General features: G+C 29.8%; 3 pseudogenes across 1 annotated transcript; 1 reads left to right on the top strand and 2 right to left on the bottom strand.

Annotated features, from left to right (window-relative positions):
- Positions 1-9,074: 9,074 nt before the first annotated feature.
- Positions 9,075-11,282, bottom strand: LOC149886598 (uncharacterized; annotated as a pseudogene). The gene is made up of 7 exons (XR_016453641.1): positions 11,078-11,282; positions 10,930-10,957; positions 10,414-10,751; positions 10,276-10,286; positions 9,865-10,125; positions 9,560-9,722; positions 9,075-9,199 (listed from the first exon to the last, which is right to left on the bottom strand). The product of XR_016453641.1 is annotated as an uncharacterized LOC149886598 (transcript).
- A 985-nt stretch (positions 11,283-12,267) lies between these two features.
- LOC149886597 (uncharacterized) lies at positions 12,268-15,244 on the top strand (annotated as a pseudogene).
- A 1,395-nt stretch (positions 15,245-16,639) lies between these two features.
- LOC149886596 (uncharacterized) lies at positions 16,640-17,991 on the bottom strand (annotated as a pseudogene).
- Between the last annotated feature and the right edge of the window lie 369 nt (positions 17,992-18,360).

Raw genomic sequence — 18,360 nt, 5'->3', positions numbered from 1 at the left:
ACAATTATTAGTAAGTTACTCGTTGCTTGATCATTTCGACGATGACAATGGCAAGTATGCGATGCACGAAATGACACAGCTTGCGTGTAAATGTTATCAAAAGCAGAAAGAAATAACAGATATTTGCAAAAAAAACATTGTCGATTTCTTGAAATTGCAGTTGGAAGACGTAAAGGAACACGTTGACGATGGGAAACACTTCTATAACCATTTTATCAACATGTTTCGTATTGATAAATCAAAAATGTGCGAAGAGTTCCATCAGCAAAGATGGAACAGTCATCCTTTCTTAGCAAATAAAGGTTTTTATCAAGAAGCATTAAATATACTAGATGCCATTCTTAGCTTTAAAACGAAATCTTATGGAGCTGAAAACGAAATAACTTTAAAAACAAAAAAAGATATAGCGTTTTGTTTAAATAATTCAGATAAATATGATGAAGCTTTAGAAATTAATAACCAAGTTCTTAAAATACAAACTAAAAGTTTAGGTAGTAATCATCCATCAACATTGGATACAAAAAAAAATATAGCAGACAATTTCAGCAATTTGAATAAATATAATGAAGCTTTAGAAATATATTATCAAGTTGATGAAATACAAACTGAACTTTTAGGTAGTAATGATCCATCAACATTGGAAACAAAAACAAATTTATCAATATGCTTGAGCAAATCAGGAAAATATAATGAAGCTTTAAAAATAGCTTCTCAGGTTGATAAAATACACACAGATCTTTTTGGAATTGATCATCAATCAACACTGAATATAAAAACAATTTTAGCAATCTGTTTGTGCAATATGGAAAAACATAATGAAGCTTTAGAAATATTTTATCAGGTTGATAAAACAAAAACTGATCGTTTTGGAATTACTCATCCATCAACACTGGATACAAAAACATGTTTAGCAAACTGTTTGACCGATTTGGGAAAATGTAATGAAGCTTTAGAAATTTATTACCAAGTTGATAAAATACAAACTGATCATTTAGGTAGTAATCATCTATCAACACTGAAAACAAAAACATGTTTAGCAAACTGTTTGACCCATTTGGGAAAATATAATTAAGCTTTAGAAATATTTTATCAGGTTGATAAAACAAAAACTGATGGTTTTGGAATTAATCATCCATCAACACTGGATACAAAAACATGTTTAGCAAACTGTTTGACCAGTTTGGGAAAATATAATGAAGCTTTAGAAATTTATTACCAAGTTTATAAAATAAAAACAGATCTTTTTGGAATAAATCATCCATCAACACTGAATACAAAAACATCTTTAGCAATCTGTTTGGGAAGTTTGGAAAAGAAGAATAAAGTTTTAGAAATATATTATCAAGTTGATGAAATACAAACTGAACTTTTAGGTTGTAATGATCCATCAACATCGGAAACAAAAACAAATTTTGCAATATATTTGATCAAATCGGGAAAATATAATGAAGCTTTAGAAATTTATTACCAAATTGATAAAATACATACTGATCTTTTTGGAATTAATCATATATCAACACTGAATACAAAAACAAATTTAGCAATTGGTTTGTGCTTTATGGGAAAACATGATGAAGCTTTAGAAATACTTTATCAGGTTGATAAAACAAAAACTGATCGTTTTGGAATTAATCATCCATCAACACTGGATACAAAAATATGTTTAGCAAGCTGTTTCACCAGTTTGGGAAAATATAATGAAGCTTTAGAAATTTACTACCAAGTTGATAAAATACAAACATATCATTTTGGAACAAATCATCCATCAACACTGAATACAAAAACAAAATTAGCAATCTGTTTGTACTCTATGGGAAAACATAATGAAGCTTTAGAAATATATTATCAGGTTGATAAAACAAAAACTGATGGTTTTGGAATTAATCATCCATCAACACTGGATACAAAAACATGTTTAGCAAACTGTTTGAGAAATTTGGAAAAGAATAATGAAGCTTTAGAAATATATTATCAAGTTGATGAAATACAAACTGAACTTTTAGGAAGTAATCATCCATCAACACTGGATACAAAAACATGCTTAGCGAACTGTTTGACTGATTTGGGAAAATGTAATGAAGCTTTAGATATTTATTTCCAAGTTGATAAAATACAAACTGATCTTTTTGGAATTAATCATCCATCAACACTGGATACAAAAATACATTTAGCACTCTGTTTGAGTGACTTGAAAAAGTATAATGAAGCTTTAGAAATTTATTACCAAGTTGATAAAATACAAACTGATCTTTTTGGAATTAATCATCTATCAACACTGGATACAAAAGCAAATTTAGTAATCTGTTTGTACTCTATTGGAAATTATAATGAAGCTTTAGAAATTTTTTACCAAATTGATAAAATACAAACTGATCTTTTTGGAATTAATCATCCATCAACACTGGATACAAAATCATGTTTAGCAATCTGTTTGAGTGACTTGAAAAAGTATAATGAAGCTTTAGAAATTTATTACCAAGTTGATAAAATACAAACTGATCTTTTTGGAATTAATCATCCATCAACACTGGATACAAAAAAACATTTAGCAAACTGTTTGACCCATTTGGGAAAATATAATGAAGCTTTAGAAATTTATTACCAAATTGATAAAATACAAACTGATCTTTATGGAATTAGTCATACAGAAACACTGCTTATGATATCATTATTACCATTTATGGAACAAATGATGGGAAAATATAATGAAGCTTTATAAATTTATTACGAAGTTGATAAAATACAAACTGATCTTTTTGGAATTAATCATCCAGCCACACTTTCTACAAAAGAAGGATTAGCAACATGTTTGTACATATTGGAAAAATTTAATGAAGCTTTATTAATATATTACCAGTTTGATAAAATACAAACTCATCCTTTCGGAATTAATCACCCATCAACACTTAATACAAAATTATTTATAGCAAGCTGTTTGATCAATTTAGGAAATTATAATGAAGCTTTAGAAATTTATTATCAAGTTGATAAAATACAAACTGATCTTTTTGGAATTAATCATCCATCAACACTTTCTACAAAAGAAGGATTAGCAACATGTTTGTGTATATTGGAAAAATTTAATGAAGCTTTAGTAATATATTACCAATTTGATAAAATACAAACTTATCTTTTTTGAATAAATCATCCACCAACACTGAATACAAAAACAAATTTAGTAATCTGTTTGTGCTCTATGGGAAAACATAATGAAGCTTTAGAAATATTTTATCAGGTTGATAAAACAAAAACTGATGGTTTTGGAATTAATCATCCATCAACACTGGATACAAAAACATGTTTAGCAAACTGTTTGACCAATTTGGGAAAAGATAATGAAGCTTTAGAATATAATTACCAAGTTGATAAAATACAAACTGATCTTTTTGGAATTAATCATCGATCATCATTGTATTCAAAATAAATTCAGCAAACTGTTCGCGCTAAATGGGAAAATATAATGAAGCTTTAGAATTTTATTGCCAAGTTGATAAAAAATACAAATTGATGTGTTAGGAATCAATCATCCATCAACATTGAATACAAAAATTTGTTTAGCAATTTGCTTTAAAACTATGAAACGGAGAGAAATGGAAAGTGGAAGTTGTCAGATGTTATTTTTCCAAAAGTCCAATTGTTATTTTATTACTTGTTATTATTTTATTAATTGTTATTTAGGAATATGTTTTTTTTTACATTCTTTTTATTGGAAAAACTTCATCAAAGTTCTAATAACAAGTATGATTATTCTAGAGTTTGTTAACAATGTAAAAGTATGATTGAGGAAGCCATAACAAAAGAAGCAGTTTCTTGGATGATATCTTTTATGGGCAAAATTAAAAAATGCACCTTTAAACAATTTTTTATTGATTTTTTCAGAAAATTTAAGGGTCGAAGAAAAAGCAACCAAAGGTTTTTTTTTGCTGACATCAATAACTTCCTTAAAACACTTGTTGCCATTTAGCAACATTGGTCTTCATGGGGAAATACTTTTTGATATTTCATACATTTTTATAAGCTACATTACATAATTACTAATAATTATATGATCATTACAATACTTCTAATGGCATTTTTTTTTAAACAAATTTATAGCTACTTTTTAAACATATTTTCAATAAAAAACTTATCAAAAGCTCTTGGGGCGTTCAGAATATGATTAAGGGCTGCGCAGACAGTGCAACAGCCTTTCCTCCACCTCCTCAGGGTCCCCAAAATTTTATGATAGAAAAAATAAATATAAGAGTTTAAATGTATGAAAAATGTTAAAAAGTGTTAGAAAATATGTTTGTATCATTGGCCAGTACAATTACGAAAATTACTCATTATACTAATTCTATAACTAGATCACACCTTTTCAGGTAATGTTTTTAGCAATACAGGCTTTACGATATAGACGCTGTTCGGATATGCATTATAAGAATAATAAGGAACAAATTGTTGAATTTGATGTGACCTAATAAAAACTATATTGTATCTACATATTAGATAAACACGAGAGCAGCAAAAAAATTGTTGGCTACACTCATCATTTAACTAATAACAAGTTATTAATAATGTAATTTACTTCTCCAAATGCATCTAACACTTATTTTTTGTGAATTGCATGGAAGCAATTTTGTTCAGAGTCAGGCATAGCTGCTTGCATTTCATACAAAATTCTCAACAAAACCCAGTCTTGCATAATCTAGATCTGTTTTTTAAATCTCTGTATTCTGGCTAATGATTTTTGTTATCATAGCAAATATCAGCACAAGTGTTTGGTACTGAAGGCTTGCGAGCAGATTTATCAGGATCATAATCAAAACTTAAAGATCTCTTTGATGGTATACTAACTGACTCTAAAGGTAACTTTTTCCAAGCAGAGTTAAAAGCCTCAGCAGCACTGCAAATAAATTTTAAATGGAGATAATGACTTGATGTGAAAATTTTAATTAATCAGCATAACGACGATAAGGAAGATTTCCATTGAGTTTACTGATATCTACACAGTGAAAAATCACCTTCAAATATCACCTCTTTGTTTTTATTGGGGTGTGGTATTAAGATATTATATCAGCCAAGTCAACACCTTCCATTGGATTGTTATATTCCTTTACAATTTCAAGGAATGCAACAGTGATGTGATTTATTTTTGCAATCCTTTCTTTTGACATTAGAAAATGAAATGGGGGAGGAGAAAGCAGAAGCAAGTTGAGTGGTTAAACCATTTCATCAACATTTTACCTGAAAGGACATCTGTAAAGTAGCAACTTCTACTGTGCACTTTTTTCTTCATCTCTTTTTCTGTTGAGAATAGACATCTTCTGTTTGATCGAATTGTTGCTGTGATTAAAATTTTGTCTGCTTTTAATAACAAACTAAAGATGTAAACCAGTTATCAAGAAAAAGTTTATGGTTCACATTTATTAGAAGTATTTCACTAGCCCCAGAATACAAAGTATCATTCTTCCACAAGTCCAGAATAGAAAAATCGATTCGAATGGAAATTTTTCCATCAGCTACTTTAGTAGTGGTAGTAGCAGTAGTGATACAACACACTGGGCAACGAGTGTGTTTCCATACTTTGACAGCCTATTCTGTGTTGAAATTTTTCTAATAAATTTATATTGATTTTAGCTTGTGGAGACCAAACATTAACTGCAAACTCTAAGTGAGGTCTTATAAATGTCAAATGGATATTTCTCAACAACTTGATGTTATCAAAACTATTAAAAGTTTTTCTCACCATTCCAATCATTTCATTAGCTTTAGATGAAGCAGCAATCACTGGATTTTTCCATTTTATGGATTTTGAGAAGACAACTCTAAGATCTCTTTCCAAATCAGATGTCTTAAGAACGATAGCTCCCACGTTGTAATCTTTACTTTTACTTTTATTACCATAATGCATCACTAAACATTTCTCCAAGTTAAAATTCACTGACCATTTGCTATAACACTCAATCATATTTTTACTTAACATCTATTTTTACTTTAATAATATACTCTTTTATTAATAAGAAGGCATTTAAACATACAATTTTATCCTCCTTAGTGAATAAACTCTATAAAACTGGTTAAGTTTCCTTTCCATGATGCAATTTTTTCTATCTACATATAAAATGCACATTAACCAATATTCATGGAATAAATTTCTAAAAAAACGTCAAAACAATCCACTGTTATCTAGAGGTGTTAGAAGGTTATACAAGGCAACACAACCACTTCATTAATCCAAGATGGCTTGATTATAATAGACTCATGGTATTTTTCAGCCAGAGTATCGAAATGTAAAGCCTTCGAAGAAAAGTTACCATAGGAAACTATATAAAGATTTTTCGATAATTTTGAAGAAATAGTTCATACAAGTGTATCCGTTTCATCACTTAATGAGGAAACAGGAAAAGAAAATTAACAATAATAGGAAAATGAAAGTATTATTTTCAATCAGGGTCTAATGTTTCAGATCCTAGAGAGTTACTATCAGAAAATAAAAATCTTGTCTTTTTTGACGATGTATTGTAAGAAAAAAAAATATGTTGTGAAGCTTAGTACACTCATGCAAGGCATAGTAATTGCATCTTCCTTGTAGTTATTTTAAACTTCCATGACAAAAGATACGTGAAATTGCAAGCTTTAATTATTTATTTCTTCAAGATGCAAAAAGTATTAACCATATTTATTACAATCATGTCGTTAAAGATAATAGCATTTATTGAGTTTAGAAGGTTTTGTAAAATGGCTTGAAGGAAACCACATTGATTTGTTGTTATAGATCAAACTATTTAAGTAACAAATGGAAAGTATAAATGTGGATTTGATATCTTTTATTTTTCATAACTTGCTATACGGAAACAATTAAAAATTATTTCATACGAAAATGGAAAGTTTTAAAATGATGAAAGTTTTGAAATAAAAGTTTGGAAATTTTAGAGGATGGTAAACGTATTAGTTCTAAATTGGTTGTTAACGCAGCATATAAAGAAAGTATGCAAATAGTATTTTTTGATAACAAGACACAATTCAGAACTAAATTAATTCTCCATTACAGCTAGACAAGAATAAAAAATGTATAAATGTGCATTGGTCAACTTGGAAACATACTATTCATTTACACATTTTGACTTTACGTATAACTATTTTCAATATTCTCCTAGTGGTGGAATATCTTGGTATGTCATTCATTACTACCAGAAGGTAGTTAGGAGTTGGAATCTGTTAATACTTCATTGTAAAAACATTGAGATAAATGATCATTACAATACTTCTAATGATCGACACTAATAACCAAATCAGCAAACCAAAATTCGTTGAAATCTGTACTTGTTTAGAAATATAATTATCAAGTGAATTTTACAGATACAAGATCCGTTTACTCAGTTTTGGATTTTAACAATATTAAATATACTCAAGCTTATCAAGAATCTGAAAATTCCGTCAACATCCTAAAAGCAAATAGTATTTAAGTTCATATGGATATCATTTCAACATCTCATTTTATTTATTCCTTTTTTCCAAATGTATCACCTGGATATAAATATTTTGAAACTCCACCAAACTTGCTACTTCTTCCGGTCTTCCAATAAACAGTCAATCAAGTAGGTATAACATTTCCTGATCAAGATGGAAACTTGTTAATTCTTAGAGGAGAAAGAATATCCTTAAGAATTGATCTACCTAAGTTATGATTATAAAAAAAATTTTTAAATCGCTGAGTTAAAAATTTATTGCATAATAAAAATGCCAGTTGACAAATTTGGATGCACGAAAAGTTTTGTTAAGAGCAATCATATACAAAACTTTCGAGATCTAAATGAACTTAAAGCAATGACTTAAAGATAATGAAAAATTTAAGCTCTGTAAGAAAAACTCAGCAAGATCAAATTAAGCAACTCGTTAGTGATAAATATATGCCTATAGTAATAAAATGTAATGGAGTTTTATGTAAATAGCTAAATGAGCAAGATTCTAATTTGCTTACAATGTTTAAGAAAAAGAAAAAGATGTTTGTGCGATGATAACGACAAGTAGATTGTTAAGGATGTCAAGGATGCGAGTGAAACATGATAATTAAAGTCTCAGTAGAGTTGCTGAACTTTTAGTGAGTCATGATGTATGGCATATCACAGATAAAAGTTCACTTTTGATAGTACATATCATCTTAATAAAAATGATGTTGAAAGTTTTAATCTTTTTGGAACACAATGAGAATAGTTGTTAATTTACTTGTAGAAATAGATTTGTTGGTACACTAAGCGCACTATTTAGGTAATGTGTTCACAGCAAGTTCAACTGACGGTGGTATAACACAATCATACTTAGAAAACTATGTCAAAAAATATGGTGATATAAAAAATACGGTGAACTGGAGATTTAAACAAGAGTAGCCATAATATAACAAATGTAATAGATACTACTAGTGCACAAGATGCTGCTAGTATAAATTATGTTAATAACAATGCATTGTTTTTAAATTAGGCTCTTAGTACTATGACTAGCCTTTTAGTTATGAACATGAATAGAATTGCAACTTCAGGAACTCCTGTCAATGGTAATGATGCAACTACCCAGCCAGCATGTCCTTTTAGGCCCCATATGGGCATGTCCTTTTAGGCCCCATATGGGTATATTTTTCATGTAGCTCAAATTATATGAAAAATATACAAAAACCAGTACAAATTTGTACCCAAATTTTATACAGAATTTTAAAATTCTGTATGAAATTAGTCACTTAAATGACTAATTTCATGCACCGGAAAACACTCTTCAAAACGTAACAGCTTAAATACAAAATTAAGCAGTGAATTTCATAGGTTTCCTTAGCACCATATGCATAAACACACAGCAACACCTAAGCACAAAAAAGGCTATAGTATTCACAGTTTATTGATAAAAACACTTATGCATTTACACACTGCAACACTTGAACACAAAATTAAGCTACAATTTTCATAGGCCGGTTTACTTTTTAAGCGCTTGAAAAACTTGCTGCAACCTGAAACACAAAAATAAAAAAAAGAGAATTTTTCTTTCGCAGTTTGATTTATTATATTTCAATTTTTTTCTTTTTCTTGATTGAAGCCTTTGTTACTTTACTTTTTCGCTCTTTCTGCACGTTTACCAGCCCGATCTCGCGCTCCAGTAAACCATTTGCCTACAGCTATTTCGATATCTTTTGTAGTTGCACTTGAAGTCAACACATTTTGCTGAACAGCACCTAAAAAAGATAATAGTTCCATAAACACTTATTGTTATCTTAACATACATATGCAAAAGACACAATCTAATTCTTTGGCATAAAATTTAACAGTACTTAACTATGGTGAAACACCTTACTACTCACTCATTGTTATAGTGATGCAATATTATCATTTATTATCAAATAAAACAATCCAACACACACAATTCTTACAATATTATGATTTAAACGTAGACTAATCTTATTTAGTCTGATATCTTTAATTTTCATAATTATGAAATTAGTCTTAAAGTGAAGCAAAACCTATTAGGGCTTTAAAGAATATTGGGTGTTACAATATTGAGCAGCAATAAATAGAAACTACAGTTGCATACTTACTGCACAATATGTTAAAAAATTCAGTTCCCTTTAATCCATTTTTGTTATTAATTCCACTATAATTAAATTGCAGAGCTAGGTTATTATCTGGCATCACTGCTTGCATCATCCTTGCTACAGCTTCAAAAACTTTTCGTCCTCCAAGACTCCTCAAATGAGCGACCTATATTACAAGTTACTTAATAACTATATTTACTTTATAAAATTATATCTACTTATGTAATAATGTTTACAACAGCACAAACAGCTACCATAAAAAGTCCTTATAATATATACTGGAATCTAACAATAGCTTGTTCTCTAACCAGAGCTTTAGAAATATTGTCATCTGTTTTCAGTCGATTGTTTAATAGCTGGAAGTCATGGAGGTCTTTTATAGGAATACAACCACGTGAAAGTTGTGACGCTTGGCTTATAGCATTTCTTTGTTGCACCAAAGCATTTAAAATATTTCCATGAATAGTCTGTGTGACTTTAATTTCATGTATAGTTATGAGAATTGCTTCCAGATATGGTCTCAAATTGGAGCCTAAAAATCAAAATAACAGAGCATTTAAAAAATTTAGCTACTGTTGTTAACCCTGCTAATTCTACTAGAATTAATAATTGTAGAAGAGAGCTGTAAGGTATTATCACTGACAAAAATTTTAAACAAAATCAATGTCATATACAGAACAACTAAATGTCAATGAATCAACAATGATGATAAGCTTGACACACAGATCAACTATTTCAAGTAATACTTATTTCATTAAATACATTATAAAACATGCATAAATACATCAAAATCAATAGATCATTGAGTACAGAATACAGGCTAGACACTTAATTAATAAAAGTATGATTTTCAATACATCTAATATTATTCTAACCTTGGCCATTATCAGAAACGACTTCACCTACAGAAATAAGAGTAGTGTCATGAGCAGCTAATGTGCACTGACTGGTTGAGCTTGTAGTAGGTATACTGAAGATGGCAAGTGAAACGTGGGTAACAGAAAGAGCAGCAGGAGCATTTGAAGATTGAGCAGATGTAGAGTGGGAAGGATTATATTGAACAGGAGGCATATAAATAGTAGAACTTATTCTTGGAGGCGGACTGGGAGGTTGCAGTAAATTTGACTTCTTGGAAGGACATTCTTCATTGTCAGTATCAGAGTCTGAATAAATTTGCTTTGAGGTTATTAAATGCCTGAAAGTGTAAAAATATTTTATATACAACTTAATCAATTGAAAAATAGGCTATCAAAGAAAATGTAGTATTTATTTATTTAATAAAATAAGTTAAGTATTTTGAAAACTACGTAATGTACCCATGTTTATTTGTCTTTAAGGTTGTTCATGAGCTTGAGCATCTGGGTCAGTTGTGCCAATGTTCTTCAGCTCTTTCATAAGTTGCTGAAACATACAGTCAAAAATGATATTAACTAATTGTTTAAGATTTTTGTACAGTTTTGCATTAGTATCAAACTAGTTAATGGAAATGTAAAATATGCCAACAACAAATTTATATTATACCAGCTCTTCCCAGAACTCTAACAGAAAACTTTGGCCAAGTTGCCAATGGTTCACACTGTTCACTAACAGGCTTCTTCAGTTTACTTCTGCTTTTTTTAGAAGGGAAGAAACACTCTTCCTCTTCTTCTGAAACAAACCATGACACTGGGATAGTGGCTACACACTGCTTATTCATAAATTCAACAATAGCAAACTTAAATGACATGTTGCAAGAAATACCAATTAGGAAGTTAGGAAATGCTATATTACTATTTTATATTCTACACTATATTTCCACAGTTTAAATACTGTACCTGATTCCATAGTTAGAAAAACAATATAATATATATACATATATATATATATATATATATATATATATATATATATATATATATACATATATAATATATATATATAATATGTTATAAAATAACATATCAGCAATAATATTACATAAAAATACATTATACAAGATAATGATTGAGCAACAATATAACCGTTATGTATTTTTAAAACTTTTATGAACAAAATTCTACATGAACATGTTAGCAAGAAGATTGAAATTATATGAATTTACAATACATGTAAATTAAAAATACAATACCTTTTAAACTAATTTTTATCACAAAGATTTATATAACATTACACCACTTAATTATTATTAGGGACGCCATAAAACATTATGAATTTTAAAAAAACTTGCAAGAACAAAACAACGAAGGTTGATCGTTTGTATGCATTTTTATCATAAGTTGTATTCACTGAATTTACACTTGATCCAGCAAAGGCATAAGAACAAAGTTATCACCATAAAGCATATTAACAAACTTTTTTCCAATATTTTCAGACTGTACAAATTTCAGAACTGTAGATAAATGAGCAGCTAAAAATATTTCAAAGTGAGTAGAATCTAAAAGAAAATGAAAAAATGTTTTCAAATGAATGAATTCATTGTAGATAATAAATATATCATTTTTTGATGTTTGCAATATGTTTCTGACAATTGATTGCTTCCCTAGAATTTCAAAACAATTGTTGCCAACTGTTGATGAAATAAAAATATTATCGGTTTTAAAATGTTTATATTGACAATAAGTTTCATGAGAGAAGTTTGGCGGCACAGGACCAGTAAAATGTTTTTTGGATGGCACATTTTTTTTAATAATGCTATTATTTTCTGCAACCATAGTTAATAGACTAAACTGGTTTGGAAACTCCGTAAAATCTATTGTTTAACCTTTTGACACAAAAATAGAGCGTAAATGAAACGTGACAGTGCACACAAACTTTTTAACGGCGTTTATTGCGAAGTGATACTGCAAACAGATTATTCCTTTATTTCACAGATTATCTGTAGTGATTATTTATCAGTAATTTTTTTTGTACATCATTGATCAGTGTTGATCAATATATCATTGATCAGTGTTTATGAAGATAATATGCCAGGTGCTAATTATAGTATAACGAACTGTGGAACATCAAGAAGAATAAAGCGGTAGGAATATTCAAGCTTCCTTATTCAAATCCTGCAGATCCTGCTCATCAAAATTGGCGATCTGAATGGTTAAATTCAATAACTAAAGGACGTGTTATTGACCAGCAGTTTAAAGAGCAGATCAACTCTGGAAAAATTTATGGTTGTGAAAAGCACTTTAAGCCAGGTGATTTTGAAACACTTAAGCTGTTAATAAACTATATGTGAGTGTGTTTGTGTGAGTGTGTGTATGTGAGTGTGTATTTGTGTGTATGTGTGTGTGTATGTGTGTGTAAATTCCAAATGATTTTATCTTCAGATATTGGTCTCAAAATGACAAAATAGATTATGAAAAATGGAGCTATACCAGCTCTACTGCTACCTACAAAAAGCTGTAACTTAACTTCAACAAAACAAAGAATGCCAAGAAAAATTATTTTATCTGAGACTAAAGAACCAATTAAGTACTATAATAAACCTAATGACATTTCAATTCGAATTCCAAATCTAAAACTTTTAAATGGTTGGATAACAGATGTGAAAGAAAAAGACAAATCTATTTTGAAAAATGTTTCAAATCAATTTGTTCTTCCAGAATTTGAGATAACAATAGATGAAAGTTTAGGCTATAGTTTGGCAGTATATGGGTGGATGGTTCCTGAATGTCATCCTGTTTACTCAGACTACAAAAGAAGTATGCAAAATATAACTGTGACAAATTTAATTCATGTGCTTGAAAGTTATCAATTATGTATAGGTGTGCCAATTCATGAAAAGACAGCTAGCACCACACACCATTGTATACCTTTTAAAATAAATCCACATTATTGGGATACAAAATCATCACCATTTAATCATATGTCATACTATAGAAATATTAACTGCGATGTTTTACTTAAAAACTCAAACAGATGCAAAAAATGTTTATTGACAAACAAATCAATAACTTATTCAAAAAAAACTAAATGCTGCTATCTCTTTGACAACACCATCGAGGCTTAAATTAACAATGCAGCTGCACCGTCTTAAATGTGCACAATTGCAAGCTAGAATTGAAGCAATGAAAGAAGAGCTTATTAGCTCAAGTGTGATGATGGATTGCGATTTACATTGTGATTTTCTTTCAATAATTTCTAATACTAATCATAACATTAGTGATTTCATGAATTTGTTTTGGCAAGAACAAAAAAAGTTATTTAGTGTCTCTCCATCTGGAGTTAGGTATCACCCAATGATAATAAGATACTGTTTATCCATAGCATCAAAATCCCCATCTGCATATCAAGAAAAAAGAGATAGCAAAGTTCTTGTTTTGCCAAGCCTGAGGACACTCCGAGATTATAAAAACTGTATTACGCCAAAAGCTGGGTTTCAGGAAGGAATTGTTGCTGAATTATGTATGCAAACGGAACAGTATACAAAATTTGAAAGATACATTGTGCTTCTTGTTGATGAGATGTCCCTAAAATCTAATCTGGTTTTTGATAAAAACAGTCATCAGCTAATTGGGTTTGTTGATTTGGGAGACCCAGACCTGAATTTTGCTAAAATGTGAGCTTGCAACTCATGCTCTTGTTTTCATGGTTCGTGGCATTGCAACATCGCTTAAGTTTTCACTTGCATACTTTACCACCATTACTGCCACAGCAGTGCAGCTATTTAGTTTATTTTGGGATACAGTATGCATTTTAGAAAAAAGATGTGATCTTTATCTAGTCTCTGTAGTGGCTGATGGTGCATCATCAAACCGAACAATGATTAAACTTCACCGTTATATGTGTGGAGATATGATTCCTCCTGTTATTTTTAAAACAATAAATTTGTATGCCAATTATAGATACATCTACTTTGTAGCAGACCCACCACACTTGATGAAAACTGCTCGAAATTGCTTATTAAACTCTGGCTCAGGAAAATGTACACGCTACTTGTGGAACAATGGAAAATACTTACTGTAACAGCACATTACTCAATTGTATCATGAAGATTTAGACAATGGTTTAAAACTTATGCCTAAGTTAACTAATGAATACATACACATAAACTCTTACTCTGCTATGACTGTAAAACTAGCTACCCAAATATTAATAAACGGTAGCATCTGTTTTGAAAACCTTTGGAACTGAGGAACATAAAGAGACAGCTAGTTTTTGTGAAAAAATGGACATGTTTTTTGATTGTGTTAACAGTAGATCACTTGAAGAACATAAAATTAATATAAAACCTTTCCTTCAAAAATACACAGACCAAAATGATTTACGATTTAATTTCCTTTTAAATTATTTTTTAGATTATTTTAAAGATTGGAAAAGATCTATAGATGAAAGAGTGGACAATACTTCTAGTTGTCAATACTCTTATGAGGCTAAAGCTAAAAAGTTCATTTCACATCAGACTCATGAAGGCTTAATAATGACATGTAACTCAATTGTGGAAGTTACAAGGTTTCTGTTAGCAGAGGGTATGTTTTATGTACTTACTAATAGATTTTGTCAAGATCCATTAGAGAAATATTTCAGTGCTTAAAGACAAATAGGGCGACATTCAGATAACCCTGATGCTAAACAGTTTGGATACAATTCTAATGCAATACGCATCCAAAGAAGTGTTTCGCTTAACACTGGAAATACTAGAGGCTCTTATATTAAAAAAAGTCTTGGATAAATGTGTCTGAAGATCTTATACCAAAAAGAAAGAGAAAAAAAACATGATTTACAAACTACTTATATTAACGGGTGATTACTAAAAATCTGGACAAAACTAAAAATTAAATAACTTTTAATCTAGAAGACCTATTTTATTGTTTAAAAAAGAATAAAATAGCAAATTTATTCTAATTTTAATAAAAACGTTTATCTTAATTCAACAAGACCTTTTCTTCTTATCGTGTCGAGTCTTCTGCTAGTAGACTCTGCCAAGCGTTGTACCAGCTCTTTGTCGAATTTCTTAAAACAGGAAATTATTCTAGAGCGTAATTGATCCAAATTCTCTTCCTGCCAACCATTTTTGTAAACATCTCCTTTGATACAAGACCAAAAATCCTCAATACTACGACATTCAGGCAAATTTGGAGGGTTTTCACTTTTTGTTACAAACTTTATACCATTTTCATTCAAAAACTTAACAGCTTTGTTTGAGTAATGGGCACTTGCTAGATCAGGCCAGAATATGTACTTAATACTTTTTGGAAGCTGTTTGATGTGTGGTAATAGTTTTTTAGTCAAACATTCATCAACATAAATATGCTGGTTAATAGCTGTTCCAGACTGTACAATCTATGGAGTTGATAGGCCAAAAGGCGAAATGACCAAGTAAACCAATAATTTTTCTTCGAATTTCTTTTTTTCTTTGAATTTAACATTGTTTGGTGTTAATTCGATGTTACTTGAATAGAAATTATCATTACCATTAATTTGGCTGTTCGAGAGAGTAAAATAAGACTCGTCATCAAGAACCCAAATAAAATCTTTATAATTTTTATAAAGTTGACCACACAAACGTCGGTTTTTTGCTCTCTGGCTCTCAGTTCGACTTGGAATCTTCATTTGTTTTCTTTTTTTTATTGATGTTTTGGTTTTCAATGTCTTAGAAATAAGTGACTGAGAACATTTGAACTTCTTTGAAGCTATACGCTGAGAAATGCCACATTTATGGTCAAAGAGCTTGGTAAGTTGACTGATGGCGCGCTTAGTCATTATTTTCGGCTTTCTACCACTACCAGTTTGCCTTTCAAATGGTTTATCTTCTTCTACACGTTTAATAATTCCATATATAGTCGATCTTGATAAGTTTTCTGCTTCAAAATGAGAAACAGTGAATGATTTAGGTTTATCTGAATTTTCTTGATAAAACTGGTACACACGTTTTCTCTGGAGCTCTTCGTTTGACGTCATTTTTAATGCTAAATTTAAAATATTTATATAAAAGTTAATATATATTTTAAAAGAAGAATAAATTTGCACCATTTTAAAAATTGTTTGAAAAAATAAGTATTAGTTGCATATGGAAATAAGATGTAAGCAATTTTGTCCTGATTTTTAGTAATCACCCGTTATAACAACTATTTGTATTTAAAACTTTTATAAAACTATATCTATATAGATATATTATTTGTCTTTCAGTTTATGTGATTGTTTCATATTAGCACGTAATCCTTTTTTAGATAGTTCTCCTGTTTTTTTTTTTTGCTTTGTGTTTGTTAACAATGTCTTTGACAAATGAATGACTTCGAACTCTAAAATATAATCTCAGTATTGAACACAAAGTAGATTTTTGTATATCTTTTTCAATTTTTAAATCACAGCTTTCAAGAATAACCTTGTAATATTCATCTATTTCTTGATCATATAATGTTTTTTCTGTCAAGAAATCTATGTCTATGCTTTTAGTTAATTCTGACTGTTCTGTATATAAACAAAGTGCTTTTTCCGCTATAACTAATATTTGCTCAAACTCAATTGTTATACCAGTAAGTCCTCCACGGCTAAGAGCATTGATAAGTTTTTGGTCTGGAATATTTTTTGTTTCAGATTGGCAGCTTTTTAATATTGATATTGCTTGTTGTATAGCAGTGTCATTATATGTTCGAAAACTTTGGATTTTTTTTTTTAATTTGTGGATGCAGTAACCTCCTAGATATTGCAAGCCATACTTTTCCCTTTCACATATTGTTTGTCTACTTGATATCTTTTTATCACTGACACTAGATATATTAGCCCTATAATAAGATGCTATGCTGTCAGCAAGTTTGCTTAATAATAATGTTGCAGCATCTTCATATTCAGCATCACAATTAAAAATTTGCCTACTGTTGATTACTATTCTGCCAAAATAATCAGCATAAAACTCATTCAAACTTTTTAGAGAAATTTTACTACAAGTTTCAATTATTCTATCAAACTGAATCTCATCTTTTATCTGGTCAATCTGAAATTTTTTAACAGCTTCAATTATTTTGTCACCATAAATTGAGCTTTCTATAATCTTGCAAGACACTTTTTTTAGTAGTGAGAACAAAATCTCAGTGTTAAAAACTGGATCATAAGCAGGTTCATCAACGATAATCTTGTTGGGGTGCTTTTTAGAGATATGCAATTTCAGCCTTCCTTTACTTCTAAAAACTTTAACGCATACATTACATGGGAAGGATCCAGGGCTAAGCTAAAAATAATTTTAAGTAAGATATATGTTTAAAAAACAAAATATAATCAATCACTCAATCGCTTATCTTTCGCTTAATTTGATCACTAATAAAAAAACCTAAAAACAAATGTTTGTTTATGCTACGTAAATAATTTACATAAAGAAACATTTTTCACTTTTATATCTTACTAGGAAAAAGTACTTCGACAATAGCTTCAGTATAATTTTGAAGTTCAATATCTTTTTCAAAACTTTCCAATAGCATTATAAGTTCACTATTACAAAAATAGTCATCGTCTTCTCTCTCTGCAGCCATAGTAAATTTTGTGCTGCGCACCGTCGATGTCACGTGATCATAGCGTTCACCTTAATGATTTTTTTTTTTACGCAAAACACCGAGTTTCCGAACCAGCTAAGTCTATAAACTATGCTGCAACCAAGAGGATATGTTCTTTTTCATAATAGCGTCGCATTACTTGAGCAATTGGATTCTGAGGCTTTCTCACCATTTTTTTATTTGACCCATTTTTATCATCATTTCCTTTTGAAAAAATTTTCAAAAGGAAATGATGATATTTTATCCAGGGCTCCATAATTTCTACAATCTTGTGGTAAAGGAATGACTGAGTGCACATTATATATGAGCTGGCTAGCACCATATATGGTGCCAAAATCTGTAACAAAC

The sequence above is a fragment of the Hydra viridissima genome, unplaced genomic scaffold (assembly GCF_058129835.1).
Source record: "Hydra viridissima isolate aposymbiotic clone 2 unplaced genomic scaffold, HvirCarnegie_v1 scaffold_6, whole genome shotgun sequence".
NCBI classification, from domain to species: Eukaryota; Metazoa; Cnidaria; class Hydrozoa; order Anthoathecata; family Hydridae; genus Hydra; species Hydra viridissima.
Note: the sequence above shows the minus strand (reverse complement) of the source record. Positions and strands in the feature narration are given on the sequence as shown.